We start from the raw sequence: 14,152 nt of genomic DNA, 5'->3' as shown, positions 1-14,152 counted from the left end.
GGCATTCCTGGCACTAAACTAACATTTCCTCTGTTCATTAGTTATGTTTTGAGGCTTTACAAATAAATTCCATTTTGATTTTTTATTCACATAATGAATTTTTATTCACACCAAAAAATAGAAGATTTACTGTTATGCAATACTGTAATAATTGTATAAATATCATCACCATATTTGTGAATGTATATTAGACCCACCAGCTGACGTGTATTAGACGTGTGAGGTCGTTTGTTTACTCTTGAATATCGGCAAAAATTTAACATTTCCGCTACTTTGAGCTCAGTTTCAAGCCATTTCCAATGCCAAAACCAACCAAAATCATCTCTATTTCTGTAATATGTCTTCCATTCTATCAAATGAGACCAAGAAATCGCAAATACAACTATAAAAAACATACGAAAAAACACTACAAAGTTGCTATTTTAATCGAAAAATCATGATTTCATTTTTTTTCTCTCATTATACACAGTGTGCTGCAGGATCTGTTTTATGTGGTGCACACATACCACATAGATGTATTCTCTCATATTTAGGCCCAAATGTACCACTCACAGTTTATCAGAGTGAGCTGAGCTCATGGCGTAGATCTACGGTTTGGACCCTGAACGTAAAGCCGTAGATCTACGGGACGGACCCTGAAAGGGTTAATCCATCTATGATTTCTTTTTCAAAATTATATAATAAACATGCTATATAACATATAAACATATAAATTAACAAATATAAGATGTTTTTCTGGTCGGCTTGACAGAGTGTACAGGAATCATTCATGTCCGGACTGGTAACAACAACAACAACGTTTATTTACATAACTCGCCAACCTTCTACACACTCATTCGTTTATTCATTTAATCTTGTTTACTCACCTCTCACTCTCCATTAAGACTACAGATATTTTAAGGTAAGTAATGAGTGGACACGATTATTATATTATAGTTTAATAATAATAATATTATTAATATTAGTGCGTATGTATTATTGTAATAATAATAATACAGTGGTCCCCCGCTTTTCGTAGTTCCGGCAATCGTAAAATTCGCCAATCATAGGGGTATTTTTGTATAAACATGGACTCGCTTTTCATAGGTTGACTCGCGAGTCGTAGTTCATCCAGGACGCGTACGCACGGCGTAAGCCAGGGCGGCAGCCAGTCTGGCATTGTTTACCAGTGAGCGAAGGTCCCCTCACGTGCTCCAGCGAAATATTTCATAATATTCCATTTATTTTAGTGCTTGCAAGTACTAAATAAGCTACCATGGCTCCAAAGAAAGCTCCTAGTGCCAAGCCTGTGGTAAAGGTGAGAAATACGATTGAATTTAAGAAAACCATCATTGAACAATATGAAAGTGGTACAAGTGTGGCCGAACTGTCCAGGATGTATAAGAAACCCTACACAACCTTATGTTTCATAGTGGCCAAGAAAAATGAAATAAAGGATGCTGTTGTTGCAAAGGGAGTAACTATGCTGACAAAAATGAGATCACCAGTACTGGAAGAGGTTGAGAAGTTATTATTGGTGTGGATAAATGAGAACCAATTAGCAGGAGATACTCTTATGACTTCGTATATTTGTGAAAAGGCTAGGCAGTTGCATGAAGATTTGGCATTAAGAAACAGAGAAGAGAAGCAACCCCAGAAAAGCAAATGGTACCTGAGGTGTTGATGGAAGGGGATTCCCCTTCCAAACTATAAACAATCCACTCTCTCTCCTCCTCCAGTCTCCCATACACTAAGAAGAATCTCCAATAAAGGTAAGTGTTATGCTGTTAATGTTTCATTCATCATTTCCCATTGTATTGATTATGTACTATATGTATATTTCATGTTAAAATTTTTTTTGTTTAAATATTTCTGGGTGTCAGGAACGGATTAATTGTATTTACATTATTTCTTATGGGGAAAATTGATTCGTAAATCATAAATTTCGTTTATAGTAACGGCTCCAGGAACGGATTAATTACGAACAACGAGGGACCACTGTAATTAATTATTAATATTATTAATTTAGGGCACTGGAGCACAAATCCACTGTATAGCACTTTGTCTGGATTATTTGGGTTATCCTAGGTAATTTATACTATGTATGATAACTTTACTTACATGTACCTGAGAGAGAGAGAGAGAGAGAGAGAGAGAGAGAGAGAGAGAGAGACAGAGAGAGAGAGAGAGAGAGAGAGAGAGAGAGAGAGAGACAGAGACAGAGAGACAGAGAGAGAGAGAGACAGAGACAGAGAGAGAGACAGAGAGTGAGAGAAAGAGAGAGAGAGTGATTGAGAGAGAGAGACAGAGAGAGAGAGAGAGACAGAGAGAGAGAGAGAGAGAGAGAGAGAGAGAGAGAGAGAGAGAGAGAGAGAGAGAGAGACAGACAGACAGACAGACAGAGAGAGAGAGAGAGAGAGAGAGAGAGAGAGAGAGAGAGAGAGAGAGAGAGAGAGAGAGAGACAGAGAGAGACAGAGAGAGAGAGAGAGAGAGAGAGAGAGAGAGAGAGAGAGAGAGAGAGAGAGAGAGAGACAGAGAGAGAGACAGAGAGAGACAGAGAGAGAGAGAGAGAGAGAGAGAGAGAGACAGAGAGAGAGAGACAGAGAGAGAGAGACAGAGAGAGACAGAGAGAGACAGAGAGAGACAGAGAGAGAGAGAGAGAGACAGAGAGACAGCCACATTCAGTCAGCCAATCACCTACCCGGCCTCCCACCCAGCCAGCTATGTATTACACGTATTCCAGAGTTTTTTTTTTTTTTTCAACAAGTCGGCCGTCTCCCACCAAGGCAGGGTAACCCAAAAAAGAAAGAAAATCCCCAAAAAGAAAATACTTTCATCATCATTCAACACTTTCACCACACTCACAAATTATCACTGTTTTTGCAGAGGTGCTCAGAATACAACAGTTTAGAAGCATATACATATAAAGATACACAACATATCCCTCCAAACTGCCAATATCCAGAGTTGTTTCTCTTTATTTAGAGTATAGGTTATACTACATTCTGGCAGGATAACACTACCAGTGGTATTCTCCCATACCACTGTGTCGACAATACATAAAGATAACAGTAACATATGATACTGTATGCGATGTAAAATTTACAATACAGTTCACTACCATGTACACATTATATACAGTAAATAAATAATTAAAATATAACAATATAAGTAAATTATGGTAAAAAAAACTAAATAATGATTGTACATTACATTACAGTACTATGTAGGTAGTTTATGTAGGAAAAGTTTGACATTATGCCCTACACAGCATGTCGGCAATTTTCAAAGGTTCGACTTACGTCCATTTTGACTTATGACCGGTGGGTCGGAACCAAGATTGGTCATAAGTCGGGTGGTAGGTTTACCTGGAGTTTACCTGGAGAGAGTTCCGGGGGTCAACGCCCCCGCGGCCAGGTCTGTGACCAGGCCTCCTGGTGGATCAGAGCCTGATCAACCAGGCTGTTGCTGCTGGCTGCACGCAAACCAACGCATTTGAGCCGCAGCCCGGCTGATCAGGAACTGACTTTAGGTGCTTGTCCAGTGCCAGCTTGAAGACTGCCAGGGGTCTGTTGGTAATCCCCCTTATGTGTGCTGGGAGGCAGTTGAACAGTCTCGGGCCCCTGACACTTATTGTATGGTCTCTTAACGCTAGTGACACCCCTGCTTTTCATTGGGGGATGGTGCATCGTCCTGCCAAGTCTTTTGCTTTCGTAGTGAGTGATTTTGTAGGTGCAAGTTCGGTACTAGTCCCTCTAGGATTTTCCAGGTGTATATAATCATGTATCTCTCCCTCCCTGCGTTCCAGGAATACAGGTTTAGGAACCTCAAGCGCTCCCAATAATTGAGGTGTTTTATCTCCGTTATGCGCGCCTGAAAGTTCTCTGTACATTTTCTAGGTCGGCAATTTCTTTCACCTGCCTTGAAAGGTGCTGTTAGTTGTGCAGCAATATTCCAGCCTAGATAGAACAAGTGACCTGAAGAGTGTCATCATGGGCTTGGCCTCCCTAGTTTTGAAGGTTCTCATTATCCATCCTGTCATTTTTTCTAGCAGATCACGATTGATACAATGTTATGGTCCTTGAAGGTGAGATCCTCCGACATGATCACTCCCAGGTCTTTGACGTTGGTGTTTCGCTCTATTTTGTGGCCAGAATTTGTTTTGTACTCTGATGAAGATTTAATTTCCTCATGTTTACCATATCTGAGTAATTGAAATTTCTCATCGTTGAACTTCATATTGTTTTCTGCAGCCCACTGAAAGATTTGGTTGATGTCCGCCTGGGGGCCTTGCAGTGTCTGCAATGGAAGACACTGTCATGCAGATTCTGGTGTCATCTGCAAAGGAAGACACGGTGCTGTGGCTGACATCCTTGTCTATGTCGGATATGAGGATGAGGAACAAGATGGGAGTGAGTACTGTGCCTTGTGGAACAGAGCTTTTCACCGTAGCTGCCTCGGACTTTACTCTGTTGACGACTACTCTCTGTGTTCTGTTAGTGAGGAAATTATAGATCCATCGACTGACTTTTTCTGTTATTCCTTTAGCACGCATTTTGTGCGCTATTACGCCATGGTCACACTTGTCGAAGGCTTTTGCAAAGTCTGTATATATTACATCTGCATTCTTTTTGTCTTCTAGTGCATTTTATACATTTTATACATTTTATATTTCCTGCCTTCAAATTTGGCACGATTGGCCTGAGATGCCTTGTCAGCACAGAATGGGTCCTAACACTCAGTGTGCACAGTATTAAAAAATCTGGGACCACTTAGTACCTTGTGAGAGCGCCAGTTAAATTGAGCGCCAGCTAGAGCAAACAGTGCAGCAAACACGAAGGATTCACTGACGTAATGTCATATTAACACTCCTCTTTTAAGAGGAAAGTGATGTTAAGCCCAAGTTTAGGGTCTGTCTATCTTTGTCTGCCTATCTCTGTCTTCCTCTGTCTATCTATCTATTTCTGTCTATCTCTCTCTATCTCTGTCTGTCTCTGTCTTCCTCTGTCACTATATCTCTTTCAATCTGTCTCTCTTTCTATCTGTCTGTATCTCTGTCTCACAGGTACACATAAATACAAGTATACATAGTGTAAATTACCTAGGATAACCCAAAAAATCCAGACAAAGTGCTATACTCTGCTTCAAGATGTGAGTAAACGTGATGACGACGCAGTCTTGTGAATCTCTCTGAGACAGAGAGCTAGACGGATACAAAGACAGACGGAGCTTGGCAGACAGACAAATAGAGACAGACATATTTGTGTACCAGGGAAAACAAAGTGAGGGCGATGCTCATCAAATACGACCTCTAATCTTTTCTTATCAGCTGCACCCTCCCCACCCTTGTGTATGCTCATCAAACATCAGCTCTTATCAGTTGTTATCTCATCTTATCATGTCACTGTCAAGGGTGGACTCCGTTTTTCATGCTTCAGGGGAACTTATTATTACCCATTACAGTGGACCCCCGGTTAACGATTTTAATCCGTGCAAGAGGGCTCATCGTTATGCGAAATAATCGTTATGCGAATGAATTTTCCCCATAAGAAATAATGGAAATAAAATTAATCCGTGCAAGACGCCCAAAAGTATGAAAAAAAAATTTTTTTTTACCACATGAAATGTTAATTTTAATACACACAAACTGAAAAAGGCATGCACAATTAAATGACACTTACTTTTATTGAAGATCTGGTGATGATTGATGGGATGGGAGGAGGGGAGAGTGTGTTAGTGTTTAGAAGGGGAATCCTTCCATTAGGACTTGAGGTAGTAAGTCCTTTTCTGGGGTTACTTCCCTTCTTCTTTTAATGCCACTAGGGCCAGCTTCAGAGTCACTGGACTTCTTTCGCACAAGATATCTGTCCATAGTGGCCTGTACCTCTCGTTCCTTTATGACTTCCCTAAAGTGTTTCACAACATTGTCAGTGTAATAATCACCAGCACGGCTTGCAATAGCTGTGTGAGGGTGATTTTCATCCATGAAGGTTTGCACTTCAAGCCACTTAGCACAGATTTCCTTTATCTTTGTAGTAGGCAACTTCTTCAATTTCTCTCTCCCCTCCTCTGAACCAGTTTCTCAGGTCTGGCCTCTTGCTCTTGAAGTTGATCTATCAGCTCATCAGTGGTTAGTTCTTCATTGTCCTCCTCCACCAACTCTTCCACATCCTCCCCACTAACCTCCAACCCCAAGGACTTTCCCAATGCCACAATGGATTCCTCAACTGGCACAGGATTCTCAGGGTTAGCCTCAAACCCTTCAAAATCCCTTTTGTCTACACATTCTGGCCACAGTTTCTTCCAAGCAGAGTTCAAGGTCCTCTTTGTCACTTCCTCCCAAGCCTTACCTATAAGGTTTACACAATTGAGGATATTAAAGTGATCTCTCCAAAACTCTCTTAGAGTCAGTTGAGTTTCTGAGGTCATTACAAAGCACCTTTCAAACAGAGCTTTTGTGTACAGTTTCTTGAAGTTGGAAATAACCTGCTGGTCCATGGGCTGCAGGAGAGGAGTGGTATTAGGAGGCAAAAGACTTCACCTTAATGAAGCTCATGTCCCCATAAAGTCGCTCTGCCACGTCTGTAGGATGACCAGGGGCATTGTCTAACACCAGGAGGCACTTAAGTTCTAATTTCTTTTCAGTTAGGTAATCTTTCACATTGGGGGCAAATGCATGGTGTAACCAGTTATAGAAAAATTCCCTAGTGACCCATGCCTTACTGTTTGCCCTCCACAGCACACACAAATTATCCTTGAGGACATTCTTTTGCCTGAACGCTCTGGGAGTTTCAGAGTGATACACTAATAAAGGCTTCACTTTGCAATCACCAGTAGCATTGGCACACATCAACAAAGTAAGCCTGTCTTTCATAGGCTTATGTCCTGGGAGTGCCTTTTCCTCCTGAGTAATGTAGGTCCTGCTTGGCATTTTCTTCCAGAACAGGCCTGTTTCATCACAATTAAACACTTGTTCAGGTTTCAGTCCTTCAGTTTCTATGTACTCCTTGAATTCCTGCACATATTTTTCAGCCGCTTTGTGGTCCGAACTGGCAGCCTCACCATGCCTTATCACACTATGGATGCCACTACGCTTCTTAAATCTCTCAAACCAACCTTTGCTGGCCTTAAATTCACTCACATCATCACTAGTTGCAGGCATTTTTTTAATTAAATCCTCATGCAACTTCCTAGCCTTTTCACATATGATCGCTTGAGAGACGCTATCTCCTGCTATCTGTTTTTCATTTATCCACACCAATAAGAGTCTCTCAACATCTTCCATCACTTGCGATCTTTGTTTCGAAACACAGTTGAACCTTTGGCAAGAACAGCTTCCTTGATTGTCTTTCTGGTGCCCACAATAGTAGCGATGGTTGATTGGGGTTTCTTGTACAGCTTGACTAGGTCGGCTATACGCACTCCACTTTCATACTTATCAATTATCTCTTTCTTCATCTCTATAGTAATTCTTACCCTTTGAGGTGTAGGGTTGGCACTAGAAGCTTTCTTGGGGCCCATGGTCACTTATTTTCCAGAAACAGCACCGAAAATACTGTAATAATACGAAATATTCCGAGTGTATGCTTGGATGTTACCGCGGAGGCTGGCTGGTAAACAATGGGACGGAGCGGCACATGTGAGGCTGGCTGAGGGCACATTGGACGCGTCTCGGACGAAAATCGGTATGCGGGTTTTTAATTTTGCGATAAAAGTAATCGTTATGCGGAAAAATCACTATGCGATGCCATCGTTATGCGGGGGTCCACTGTATTATTATTACGTATTATTCTCCTCCTCCTCCATCTCCTCTTCCTCCATCTCCTCTTCCTCCTTTTCTTCGTCTTTCTCCTCCTCCTAATTGTTATTATATGCTTCCACATATCCAAAACATTGCTGGGACATATAAATACTTTGTAGATATTCCAAGACAATAGTAGATGGCTAAGGAAGGTGTAAATGTCCACCTGTCAGTGTGTTTCTGACGCTCTTCTCCATGACCTTGCATACTATACACGTTAGTGATACAGGTCTGTAGTTTAGTGCTCTATGTCTGTCTCCCTTTTTAAAAATTGGGACTACATTTGCCATCTTCCATACCTCAGGGAGTTGCCCAGTTTCAAATGTGTTGAAGATCTTTGTTAATGGCACACACAACATCTCTGCTCCCTCTTTAAGGACCCACGGAGAGATGTTGTCTGGTCCCACCGCCTTTGAGGTGTCAAGTTCACATAGCAGCTTCTTCACCTCCTCCTTGGTTATATGTACCTCATCCAGCACTTGCTGGTGTACCCCCCTGTTCTGATTTCTTGGAGTCCTACTGGTTTCCACTGTAAATACTTCTTTAAATCTCGTGTTGAGCTCCTGACATACCTCTCGGTCGTTTCTTGTGAATTCCCCATCACCCTTCCTCAGTCTGGTTACCTGGTCCTTGACTGTTGTTTTCCTCCTGATGTGGCTGTACAACAGCTTTGGGTCAGTCTTGACTTTTGATGCTATGTCATTTTCATATTGTCACTGAGCCTCCCTTCTTATCTGTGCATATTTGTTTCTGGCTCTTCGGCTAATCTCTTTATTTTCCTAAGTTCTCTGTCTTCTGTACCTTTTCCATTCTCTAGTACACCTAGTTTTTGCCTCCCTACACCTTTAGGTGAACCAAGGACTCGTTCTGCTCTTCCCATTATTTCTGTTTCCCATGGGAACAAACCTCTCCTCTGCCTCCTTGCATTTTGTTGCCACATAGTCCATCATTTCTTGTACTAGTTATCCTGTCAGTTCCCTCTCCCACTGAATGTCTTGAAGGAAGTTCCTCATGCCTGAGTAGTTCCCCCTTTTGTAGTTTGGTTTTTCCCAACCTGTTCCTGCTACTCTCTCCACTTGGAGCTTAACTATGTAGTTGAAGCACAGAACCACATGATCACTAGCTCCCAGGGGCCTTTCATACATGATATCCTCGATGTCCGAACTACTCAAGGTGAATACAAGGTCCAGTCTTGCTGGTTCATCCTCTCCTCTCTCTCTGGTAGTGTCTCTAACATGTTGATGCATGAGGTTTTCCAGTACCACATCCATCATCTTGGCTCTCCATGTTTCGGAACCCCCATGGGGCTCCAGGTTTTCCCAGTAAATCTCCTTGTGATTGAAATCACCCATAACTAGTAACTTTGCTCCCCCCATGTGTGCTCTCCTGGCCACCTCGGCTAGTATGTCGACCATTGCTCTGCTGCTCTCATCGTATTCTTCTCTTGGCCTTCTGCAGTTCTGTGGTGGGTTGTGTTTGTATGTGTGTGTGTGTGTGTGTCTGTGCATGTGTGTGTGCATGTGTGTGTGTATGTGTAAGTGTATGTGTGTATATGTGTGTGTATGTGTGTATGTGTGTGTGTGCATGTATGTGTGCACATATGTGTGTGTGCATGTATGTGTGTGTGCATGTATGTGTGTGTGCATGTATGTGTGTGTGCATGTATGTGTGTGTATGTATGTGTGTATGTGTGTATTTGTGTGTGCATGTGTATTTGTGTGTGTATGTGTGTATGTGTGTGTGTATGTGTGTGTATGTGTGTGTATGTGTGTGTATGTGTGTGTATGTGTGTGTGTATGTGTGTGTGTGTGTGTGTGTGTGTGTATGTATATGTATGTATATGTATGTGTGTGTATGTATGTATGTATGTGTGTATGTGTGTGTGTATGTGTGTGTGTATGTGTGTGTGTATGTGTGTGTGTGTGTGTGTGTGTGTGTGTGTGTGTGTGTGTGTGTGTGTGTGTGTGTGTGTGTGTGTGTGTACTCACCTATTTGTGGTTGCAGGGGTCGAGTCATAGCTCCTGGCCCTGCCTCTTCGCTGATTGCTACTAGGTCCTCTCTCTCCCTGCCCCATGAGCTTTATCATACCTCGCCTTAAAACTATGTATGGTTCCCGCCTCCACTACGTCACTTTCTAGGCTATTCCACGGCCTGACTACTCTATGATGTGTGTGTGTGTGTGTGTGTGTGTGTGTGTGTGTCTGTGTGTGTGTGTGTGTGTGTGTGTACTCACCTAATTGTGGTTGAAGGGGTAGAGACTCAGCTCCTGGCCCTGTCTCTTCACTGATCAATACTAGGTCCTCTCTCTGCTCCCTGAGCTTTGTCATACCTCATCTTAAAGCTGTGTGGTTCCCGCCTCCACTACGTCACTTGCTAGGCCATTCCATTTCCTGACGACTCTATAACTCAAGATATATGTACAGTGGTCCCTCGTTTTTCATAGTTAATCCGTTCCTGGAGTTGCTACTATTATCAAAATCTACGATTTTCGAATCAATTTTCCCCATAAGAAATAATGTGAATACAATTAATCCATTCCTGACACCCAGAAGTATTAAAACAAAAAAATTTTCTACATGAAATATACATGTAGTACATAAACAATACAATGGGAAATGATGAATGAAACATTAACAGCATAACACTTACCTTTATTGGAGATTCTTCTTAGTGTATGGGAGACTGGAGGAGGAGGGAGATTGGATTGTTTACAGTTTGGAAGGGGAATCCCCATCCAGCAACACCTCAGGTACCAATTGCTTTTCTGGGGTTGCTTCTCTTCTCTGTTTCTTAATGCCACTAGGACCACCTTGAGAGTCACTGGAGTCCTGTCTCACGAAGTAACTGTGGAGAGAGCTCTGTTTCTGGCCTCTCTTTAACACTTCCCTAAAATGGCCCAAGACTTTGTCACTGTACATGTTGCCAACATGGCTTGCAACAACCTTGTCAGGGTGATGTTTCTCCATAAATCTTTCCATTTTACCCCACATAGCAAAAATCTCTTTAATTTCTTATGAAGGCACCTTCTTCCATCTCTCTTCCTCCTCCTCTGCAGCAAGATTCTGAGCTGCGATCTGTTGCTGTTCCTGCTGAAGCTCTTGCAGCTCCTCAGTGGTGAGCTCTTCGTTGTCGTCTTCCACCAACTCTTCCACATCCTCCAAACTCACATCCAACCCCATGGAACTCCCCAGTGCTACAACTGATTTAACAACAGACATAGGCTCATCAGGGTCAGTCCCAAACCCTTCAAAATCCCTCTTGTCAACACCATCTGGCCAAAATTTTCTCCAGGCAGAGTTCAAAGTCCTGGTAGTCACTCCCTCCCAAGCCATACCTATAAGAGTTATGCAATGGAGGATGCTGAAGTGTTCTCTCCAAAATCCCTTAGGGTCAAGTGAGTGTCTGTGGTCACAGTCAAGCACCTGTGAAATATTGCTTTGGTGTAGAGTTTTTTAAAGTTTGCAATGACCTGCTGGTCCATCGGCTGGAGGAGAGGAGTGGTATTCGGGGGCAAGAACTTTACTGTGATGAACCCAAACTCCTCGAAAATTAGGTCATCCAAGTTTGGAGGATGGGCAGGTGCAATGTCCATTACTAGCAGGCACTTGAGATCCAATTTCTTTTCCAGGAGGTAATTCTTCACACTAGGTCAAACACTTCATTGAACCACTCGACGAAAATTTCCCTCATGACCCATGCCTTCCCTCATGACCCATGCCTTACTATTAGATTTCCAAAACACACACAATTTACTCTTCATAACATTGTTTTTCCTGAACACTCTGGGATTTTCAGAATGGTACACTAGTAATGGCTTCACTTTGATATCCCCACTAGCATTAGCACAGAACATGAGCATCAGCCTGTCTTTCATAGGCTTGTGTCCTGGCATTGCCTTTTCTTCCTGTGTAATGAAGGTCCTCTTTGGCATTTTCTTCCAAAAGAGGCCTGTTTCATCACAATTCAAAACTTGTTCAGGTTTCAGTTCTTCAGCCTCTATGTACTCCTTGAATTCATGCACGTATTTTTCTGCCGTCTTGTGGTCCGAACTGGCAGCCTCACCATGCCTTACCACACTGTGTATGCCAGTACTGTTCTTAAATCTCTCAAACCAACCTTTGCTGGCCTTAAATTAACTCACATCACCACTATGTGCAGGCAATTTCTTTACCAGATCGTTGTGCAACTGCCTAGCCTTTTCACAAATAATCCAAGTCATAAGAGTATCTCCTGCTAATTGTTTCTCATTTATCCACACCAATAATAACTTCTCAACATCTTCGAGTACTGGTGATCTCATTTTTGTCAGCATAGTTACCCCCTTTGCAACAACAGCGTCTTTGATTTCCTTTTTCTTGGCCACTATGGAACATATGGTTGTGTAGGGTTTCTTATACATCCTGGCCAGTTCGGCCGCACTTGTGCCACTTTCATATTGTTCAATGATGTTTTTCTTAAATTCAATCGTATTTCTCACCTTTACCACAGGCTTGGCACTAGGAGCTTTCTTTGGAGCCATGGTAGCTTATTTAGTACTTGCAAGCACTAAAATGAGTGGAATATTAAGAAATATTTTGTAGGAGCACGTGAGGGGACTTTCGCTCACTGGTAAACAATGCCAAACTGGCTGGGTAGGGAGGCCGCCCCGGCTCACACCGTGCGTACGCTTCCCGGACGAACTACTATTCGCGAGTCAACCTATGATTAGCGAGCCCATGTTTATACGAAAATATCCCTACAATTTCCGAAAACTATGATTCCCGAGAACTACGAAAAACGAGGGACCACTGTACTTCCTAACATCCCTGTGACTCGTCTGAGTCTTCAGCTTCCAATTTGACCCCTTGTTTCTGTGTCCCCTCTCTGGAACATCCTGTCTCTGTCCACCTTGTCTATTCCCCGCAGTATCTTGTACGTCGTTATCATGTCTCCCCTGAACCTTATGTCCTCCAGTGTCATCAGTCCAATTTCCCTCAACTTTTCATCGTAGGACATTCCCCTGAGCTCTGGAACTAGCCTTGTTGCAAACCTTTGTACTTTCTCTAACTTCTTCACATGCTTAACCAGGTGTGGGTTCCGAACTGGTGCTGCATACACCAGTATGGGACTAAAGTACACAGTGTACAGTGTCTTGAACGATTCTTTATTAAGGTATCGGAACGCTATTCTCAGGTTTGCCAGGCGCCCATACGCTGCAGCAGTTATCTGGTTGATGCGTGCCTCCGGAGACGTGCTCGGTGTTATGGTCAACCCAAAATCTTTCTCCTTGATTGCGGTTTGTAATCTTTGTCGGCCTAGCCTGAACTCTGTCCGCTGTCTTCTTTGCCCTTCCCCAATCTTCATGACTTAGCATTTGGCAGGGCTGAATTCGAGAAGCCAGTATCTGGACCACGTGTCCAGTCTGTCCAGGTCTCTTTGTAGTCCTGCCTGATCCTCATCCGATTTAATTCTTATCAACTTCACGTCATCTGCGAATAGGGACACTTCAGAGTCTATCCCTTCCATCATGTAATTCACATACATGTATATCAAAAATAGCACTGGTCCTAGAACTGACCCCTGTGGGACCCCACTCGTAACAGGCGCCCACTGTGATACCTCTTCACGTACCATGACTCGTTGTTGCCTCCCTGTCACTTATTTTCTGATCAATTGCAGTGCCCTCCCAGTCATATGTGCCTGATCCTCCAGCTTTTGCACTAATCTCTTGTGAGGAACTGTGTCGAAGGCCTTCCTGCAGTCCAGGAAAATGCAATCCACCCACCCCTCTCTCTCGTGTCTTATTTCTGTTACCTTGTCATAAAACTCCTGAAGGTTCGTGATACAGGATTTGCCTTCTATGAATCCATGCTGGTTGTCATTTATAATCTTGTTCCATTCCAGGTGCTCCACCACTCTCCTCCTGACAATCTTCTCCATGACTTTGCATACTATACACATCAGAGACACTGGTCTGTAGTTTAGTGCCTCGTTTCTGTGTGTGTGTGTGTGTGTGTGTGAGCGAGTGTAGTCACCTACTCACCTAGTTGAGGTTGCAGGGGTCGAGTCCAAGTTCCTGGCCCCATGCGTGCGTGCGTGTGTGCGTGTGTGTGTGTGTGTGTGTGTGTGTGCTCACCCAATTGTGGTTGCAGGGGTCGAGACTCAGCTCCTGGCCCCACCTCTTCACTGATCGCTACTAGGTCCTCTCCCTCTCTGCTTCCTGAGCTTTGTCATAACTCTTTTTAAAACTATGTATGGTTCCTGCCTACACTACTTCACTTGCTAGGCTATTCCACTTCCAGACAACTCCTATGACTGAAGAAATACTTCCTAACGTCCCTGTGACTCGTCTGAGTCTTCAGCTTCCAGTTGTGAACCCTTGTTTCTGTGTC

This window comes from Cherax quadricarinatus, chromosome 59 (assembly GCF_038502225.1).
Source record: "Cherax quadricarinatus isolate ZL_2023a chromosome 59, ASM3850222v1, whole genome shotgun sequence".
NCBI lineage: Eukaryota > Metazoa > Arthropoda > Malacostraca > Decapoda > Parastacidae > Cherax > Cherax quadricarinatus.
The sequence above is the reverse complement of the archived record's forward strand: the minus strand, read 5'-3'. Positions refer to the sequence as shown.